Here is a 7,897-nt window from a genome sequence, read left to right on the forward strand (position 1 = left end):
CACACACACACACACACACACACACACACACACACACACACACACACACACACACACACACACCAGGCCAGCCAGCCAACCGCAGACCACTCTGTAGGGACACAATGGTACTTCTCCCCCAGAATTGCTCAGACTAGCAATTCCTCTACATAGAGAGTTGAAGAACCGAATCCATGACTCTAGGACCTCTTCCATATGAATCAGGACTATCTGGCATTTATTCAAAGGCTACCATGGGCCTGGTGAGTACATACCTACGTTTTCACATGAGGATTCCCAACGAAACAGGGTTTTATTTTTGCTTTTTTTCCTTAAGTCATATTTTTAATCAATAGTTATATATTTATAAACTGCTTTTTCGTGCACTGTTTTGAATAAAATATATTCATATTTATTGCTACTTTTCCAATATACTATGCTTTTGGTTTTTGATCAGACTGCTTATTCTCTTCAAGTGATTTAAGATACTATGTAGTTCAACATTCTGTAACTCAAAAGAAAACACTTCCGAAAGCACTGCTTCAAAGTGAGGGAAAGCACTGGATTTGGAGCCAGATAACTCGTTCAGATGCTGACTTTCTCAGCTGCCTGACCTGGGGATCTAAGGGACTAAGTCACTCTGGCCCTGGGTTTCTTCATCTGTAAACTTTGTTTAATAATACCTGTGTAAAAGAGAACGGGTGAATAAATTCTGCTATATTCATACGATGAAGTGCTACCCAGCAATAACAAAGAATGAACATCAACATGGATGATCATATGGATGTGTCGAGTGAAAGAAACCAGACACAGAAGACTTCATTATGTACGATGCCATTTATATGAAGTTCTGGATCAGGAAAACCTAATGAATGGTGGTAGAAGTCAGAATAGTGGTTATTTCTGTGAGGCATTGAGAGAAGGGCCACAAGAGAGCCCCAGGATGCTGGAAATGATCTGCATATTGATCGGGTGGATTACACAGGAGCAAACATGTAAAAGTTCCCAATGCTGTGCACATTTTACTGTATGAGTGTTATACCTCAATTACAAAAAGGAAAAAAAAATATCCCTGTCAAGTGCCCATGGCCATAGCAAGGACCAAGTGAAACTAGACATGCTAGTAAAACACCACACACTTCTGAATGGTTATTGTTAAGTAATAATAATGTATTAGAAAGGTGTTAGAGCCTAGGAAAAAAGCTGTACTGTTATTCTGGGCCAGAAGTAACCTGACTAGGAATAGAAACTGAGCACTTCTGAGAAGTTACATGATTTCACTGGAAGGGCAGGATGCATATTATGACCTGTTTCTGATGCTGAGTTATAGCACTTAGCATTTGTTGAGAGCTCATCCTGTGCTTGTATCATCTCATTCAATTTCCTCACAGCTAAGGGAGGGCGTGTCCCTGTTGCCCTCAGTTCTTTGACCTCTCAGTTGGCCTTGGAAGTCAGTCGAGTGCCCAGGCCCCAACTCTCAAAGCTACTAAGGCTCTGCGGACACCCTGTTGCCCGTCACCTAACAGTGCACCTTCTTCCAGCTGGTGTTAATAATCCATATGATTATGTCCAATAGTGTTCATCACACAATCAAGACCATGCCCTTAGTGAGAAAGGAGGTAAGGTGGTTGGTCATGCAGCATGCCTGAGATGGAGTGTGCGGTGACTGAAATTCTATAAGCAATTACTTTGTATTGAAATCTAGTGGGATTTAGGAAATTTTCCCTTTTCTCATTTGTATTATGGGACTTTTTGGTCTGCCCCAGAATGGTCTGACTTCCTGCCCCAAGATAGATTCTCCAATTGAGTCCACTTCTATGGACCAGCCCTCCCCCCCCCCCCCCCCCCCAGCTGACTGACCTCCAAATTTCCTTGTCTAGGCCATTTACAGTCCACATGACCTATAAAGTCCAGTTCAAGTGGCACCTTTCCCCAGAAGCCTTCCTTGATAGCCCCACCTATAGTAAACCTCTCTCTTTTCCAGAACTCCAGAGCAGCAGTGGTGTGGCTCCAAGGTGTGGCTTGGATAGTAGCACCCTCCTCCAAGTCACCAAGAGCTCCTCCTCAAAGCTACTCCAAATAAATATAAAATCTAAACAAAAATCATTTAGTGCTTCTCAAAGGCAGCTTCAAGACATGCTCTCTGTACCTGTGTTCCAACCAGGTGTCTCTCTTCAGCTAGAGCCACATAGATATTCTGGAGCCTTTAAAAAGAAGGCACTATGGTGTCTGTTCTATGCACTTGATTATATTTTAAAGAGCACTTGATTATATGTTGCCTAGTACTGTTCTTAGTTATTTCTTGTTTCTAGGTCTTGATCTTCAACAAGGCTGTAAACTACTCAGTCTTATTTTGTGCACTCCACAGGGTCATAAACAAGAGAGCACTAGTTACTAAAGATTTTGAGATGCTCTGCTAAAAACATACTATGCTTGGTAAATTCAGAGAACTATTTTTATTCATATTATTTATAGTATTAGTGTTGACAGTCATAATGAATCATTGTTGGTGTTATAATTGCACTTTTATTGATTTCTCCAGTTGTTAAGTATAATTTATAAAAAACCCATTGGAATTTAAACTGCAGTGCTGCTGTTTCCCAAAGTAATATTGTACTTTTTCATGACATCCTTAAAACGTGTACTCAGCACATTTGGTAGGCCAATGAAATGAACTGCTCAAAACAACACTGACATCTGTGGCATGCATATCAATAAACATGCTTTCATTCCAATCACGCGTCTCCCCATTTAGGATTAAGTTATTGCTCATTCTGTTCAAATAGCAACTGCGGTTTGTGTACACACTGGATAATTAGTGTCCCATCATCTTCATCCAGTCGGCAGCTGTGGGGTTGGTATTAACCCCTATGTACCACAGGTCCACAAGCCTTTCCCCAAAACCCTTAGGGCAGATGTGTTTGGAGGTCTGAATTTTGGGGATTTAAAAAAGGGAGTAGATGCCTAAGGCATTGGTTTTGTAACAGTCTCAGCCAGAGCTAGGGCCATGCCCAGTAATAAAAAACATTAATAATTCTATAGTAAAACATAGATCATTTTAAGTAGTGTCACACTTGTTCAGGTCAGGTTTTGCTGATAAATGAGGTTTAAACTTTCTGGCTTCAGGGCTTCCTGGGTTTTCTAGTTATACATAAGGGCTGGTGGTCTGTCTGTCTTCTAAGGTATGCTGGAGGAGGGCTGGCCACTGGGCTCGTCAGAGGTTCCAGACCCTGGGCACCACCAGCATCATGTAATTCATTTGGGGATTACAGTTCAGTTCACCAAACGTTTGTTGAGGTCGTGTCTATGTGCCAGGCACTGTGAGGAACTTTAAGGGGAGTAAGATAGGACTCTGTGTTAGTGGGCTCAGGCTGCCGTAACAAACCACCGGCTGGGGAGCTTAAACAACAGACATTTATTTTCTTACAGTCCTGGAGGCTGGAAGTGTTAGATCAAGGTGCCAACAGGTTGGTTTCTGGTGAGGACTCACTCCCTTTCCGTCTTGGAGATGGTCCCCTTCTCACTGCAGCCTCACCTGTCTTCTCCCCTGTCCATGCAGAGAGAGAGCAGTCTCTGGCATCTTTTCCTCTTCTTATAAGGACACCAGCCCTGATTAGGACCCCACCCTTAAGACCTCATTAAACCTTGTCAGCCCCCTAAAGGCCCTATCTCCAAATATAGTCACCTTGGGGTTAAGGCTTCAACATGTGAAGGACGGGGGGCCACAACTCAGTCCATAGCAGGCTCTTTCCCTCAGATAGCTCACAGTCTAGTAGTGGGCATAAGCCGGATCACAGCTAAACTGCCATCTGTGATTGAAGAGAGAAGCAAAGAGCTGGAAGTGAGCAGGGAGGCAGGGCGCCACCAGGGAGGCTGGCAGAATAGATGGCATTGGAGTTGAGCTGTCAGTGAAGGAAAGGCTGGGTTTCCCAGGGCATGGGGGAGGGAAGGCTGACATCCCAAAGCCACTCTCTGAGTAAAGGCACAGCAGGGGGAGTGGGGGAATGTGGGTGTGTGGAGGAGGGAGGGTGTCTGTCTGGGAAACAGTGACCGTCAGTTCAGTGTAGCTGGATTCTTGGTGCACAGAGAGTGTTACATGAAAGAGACAATGGTGGCCTCTGTGCATGGCCCCTAGGTTGTTTATTCTGTCACTGCAAGCCGAGACCTGTTAATTCAAAAGCCCACCAATCTCAAAATTGTACACACCTAATTATTTTTAAAATGGCCCAAACATGCAAATTTTTAGCCATGTAGAGACTGCCTGCTTTGTATACCATGACAGGTCACCCAACAGCTGTTACCAATTGATAAGGCCCCAAACTGTCAGGGCCCCTTTGTGAAGGAAAGGCTGTTCTGGCCCAGAGACTGACCCGGAGACTTTCCACCACTATTGAGCAATGTCATCCAGACATGCAAGCCCCCTCCTAATCCCCTCGCCCCCCTGGGAGTTCCCTGTGATCCTCCCTTTCTGGATGGTGGCCCTTCTGGACAGTGTCTTGCTGTGAGGGACTAAACTGTCCAAGCATTGCCCAACTGAAGCTTGTGTGCATTACTGCCACTTTGTGGTCATAACTTTTTCCTTGATCAGCCCCAAATCCCCCAAAGGCCTGCAGAGAGGCAGAAGGAAACCTGCCATCAAAAGAGGGACCTTTTAAAAAAAACAAGAAAAAAACACACAGAGACCTTAACTCAGTGACTAGAAGACATGAAGGGTCAAAATGCCTTTCACTTCAACCCCTCTCTGTGTCCACCTGGCCAAACTGCTCCTGGCCTGGGTGGTCAGTCACTCACCCGAAAGCCCTAGACTTGGTCTCTGCACCAAGAGGCACAGCAAAAGATGTGTGCCATGGCCACCAGCCTTGGGCGTGTAGTCAAGATGTGAGTCTTTGAAAATTCTAGCTCCCCCAGTAGGGGGAGAGAGTGCAAACATGCTAGGCTGCCTTCAGGAGCCCTTTACCTGCTCTAGGACACTGTCTGTGGCTGACTGGAGCTGGGAGCTTTAGAAATATCTGTTATTACCTCTAATGACTCATCTGGCCCTCTTGCCTGCCTGCTTCGGGTCGTGATGGCCTCGCTATCGTCAGGGTTCTCTGCCCCAGGCTCCAGCTGCTGCTGGCCATTGCAGGTGTTCTCTGGGGCCTGCATCCCTCAGCCCTGGCCTTATCCCACTGCAGCTGTGCTTGGGCCTCTTACATCTGGGTGATAATCAGGAAAAAAAGGCTCTACAGTCACCTTTCACTCTGGCCACTGAGCCTTCTTTTTTCCCCCCAGAACAAAAGAAATATTTTCTAAGGACTTGATCTGGGCAAAGCCTTGTGCTGAAAGCTTGGGATCATCAGAGTGGCCTAAGGCTTGGTTTCTGCTTTAAATAACTCAGTGTCTAATTGGAGAGAAAGCACACACACTGAAATATGCCCCCCCCCCCAAAAAAAGTGCATAGTTTTAGTTGTGTGCAGGTGAAATCATAAGTCCTCATAACTTCTTTGGCCTTGCAGTGTCCTATATCACACCGCTCCCCTCTGCCCACCAGATTCCAGCAATGGTTCAAAAGTCCTGAGGGAGCCCTGGCCGATTTGGCTCAGTGGTTAGAGCACTGTCCTGCAGACTGAAGGGTCCTGGGTTCGATTCTGGTCAAGGGCACATGCCATGGTTGCACTTGCAGGAGGCAACCAATCAATGTGTCTCCCTCACATCGATGTTTCTCTCTCTCTCTTCCTCTCCCTCCCACTCTCTCTGAAAAAGCAATGGAAAAAATATCCTCAGGTGAGGGTTAAAAAAAAAAAAAGTCCTGAAGGAGCCAGGGTCCACCTCAGGCACATGGATGTGTCACTCTGCTGTATGGCTCTGGGGCTTTCTCACAGCCTCCTACCTGGTGGAGAGTCAGTGCCCCTGGGGCCACCCCTCAACCAAAGGTGCCAGGGGTGGGGTGATAAATGCCCCAGCCTCTGCCTTAGGAAATACATACCTGTGGGTAACCAAACCAAAACACTTTCTCATCTAGACAAGAAAAGTGAATCCCAGAAAGTCCTGCCCAAGTTCACTCAGCTGATTAATGGCACATGGGGAAAGAACCTTATGTCAGTTTTCCCAGAACTATATCTACAAAGTCATTTCAAATAAAAGTCCCATATCACAATGCTTGGAAGCACTAAGCTAATAATCCTCAGCCCCTGTCCAAAACACATGTCTCATAGCCTTATAGAAAAGAATGAACATTTGGAGGCAATTTAGGCTCCCAGAGACCCTGTCCAGCAGCAACTTCACAGGAGACATAAACAGAATCACATTCTTGTATTGCGGCCTGCACTGGGTGTGATAAAATACCCTTTTCACTTATCTCAGGGGCTTCTCTATATAGGAAGATATTCTTTTTATTAGCTGAAACACTCATTGGTATTCTGAGAAGCTGTTTGTCCAGTTTATTTAGGTAATCAAAATATCAGAAGGGTGGTTTATAGAAGGAAAAATATTCATGCCCATGCGTAATTTATGGAATGTGTATGCATAAATGTGTTTGATGGATTTGTGCCAAAATGCTATGTGAGCAAACATGAAGGTTTGGCTAGAGACCACAAAGTGATGGAAACGGAATGAAATGGCCTTTTGCTATAAGTGCCTGAACGGCAAGCCTTAAAGGGCACAGTGTTGATTAAGAGTGCTTCAATAACAAATTGGACTCGAGTAAGAAATCATGACGTTATGTGATGGAAAAAGTGCTGAACCAAGACACAGGAGATTTCTTTGGGCTTCTGTTTCTTGATTTGCAAAATAAAGAAAACTAAGTAAAATATCCGTGATGGGTTTTTAAGCTCTAAAATTCTATAATTCACTGATGTTTCCTGTCCTGTGTGTTATGGGAGGCAGTAGTGAGAGGCAGTAGGCAGAGACTAAAAGCAAAGCCTCTATAGTCACACTGGGTTCGAATGCCAGCAGCGCCACTTACTGAGATGTCTCCCAACACCAAGAACCAATTCTCTGATTCTCCAGACCCCAACATTCAATAGCTAATTCAGCTCTGATACTGATACTCAAAGTTAGCGAAGACCCCACAGATTAAAGGTTCGGTTCCATAAGACTACCCCCCACTTCAGGGGCCAGCCACAAGTCCTGGGCCACCTGCACTTCTGACCAACTGGCTATAAATCAGGAGTTCCTATGACCCACATTAGGTTCAGTAATTTGCTAGAACGGCTTACTTGGGTCTCTGGGTACATTACCCTCCAAGCTCCACCACTTGTTCACCAACTGGAGCTCTCCAAACATCAAACATCATTATTCAAGCGTTTTTATACAGCTCGGTCTCTAGCATCACCCCTTCCTGGAGCTTCTCCCTAATCCTCTAATCATTTGGTCTTTGGGGGAACCAGCTCTATCCTGAGGCTATCTAAGGGCCCCATCCTAAATCCCCTCATTAGCATAAAATTAGGTGTGGTCAAAGGCAGCTTCTTATGAAGAGCAAAAGGCACTCCTATCACTTGGGAAATTCCATGGATTTCAGGGGCTTTGGGTCAGGAACTGAGAACAAAGACCAAATATTTATTGTAATACACTAACTGTGGCCTTGGAAAGTTTATTCACCTGCCATGCCTCAGTGTCCTCAGCTGTGAAATGAGTATGATAATAATAGCACTTCCCTCAAAGAGAAGATTCAATTATGATTAAATGAGTAAACACATGTAAAAAGCGGTAGGGTGGTCGCTACTACCTAGTAAGCTCTATATCAAATATAGTTGTCATTATTGATCTTTTTAATTAGAACTGAAAGCTAGAGGGGAAGGTCAATCTGAAATAGAGGAAAGTCACAGTGAGTCAGGAAATAGTGCTGTTTCAAATAAACGGTTAACAAAGTGTTGCCACATGGAGGCCTTGCCAGGTTTTCATTGATAACTAGGTACAGTCACCAGTTATTAGCATACTG

The sequence above is a fragment of the Miniopterus natalensis genome, chromosome 7, assembly GCF_054644295.1.
Source record: "Miniopterus natalensis isolate mMinNat1 chromosome 7, mMinNat1.hap1, whole genome shotgun sequence".
Taxonomy (NCBI): domain Eukaryota; kingdom Metazoa; phylum Chordata; class Mammalia; order Chiroptera; family Miniopteridae; genus Miniopterus; species Miniopterus natalensis.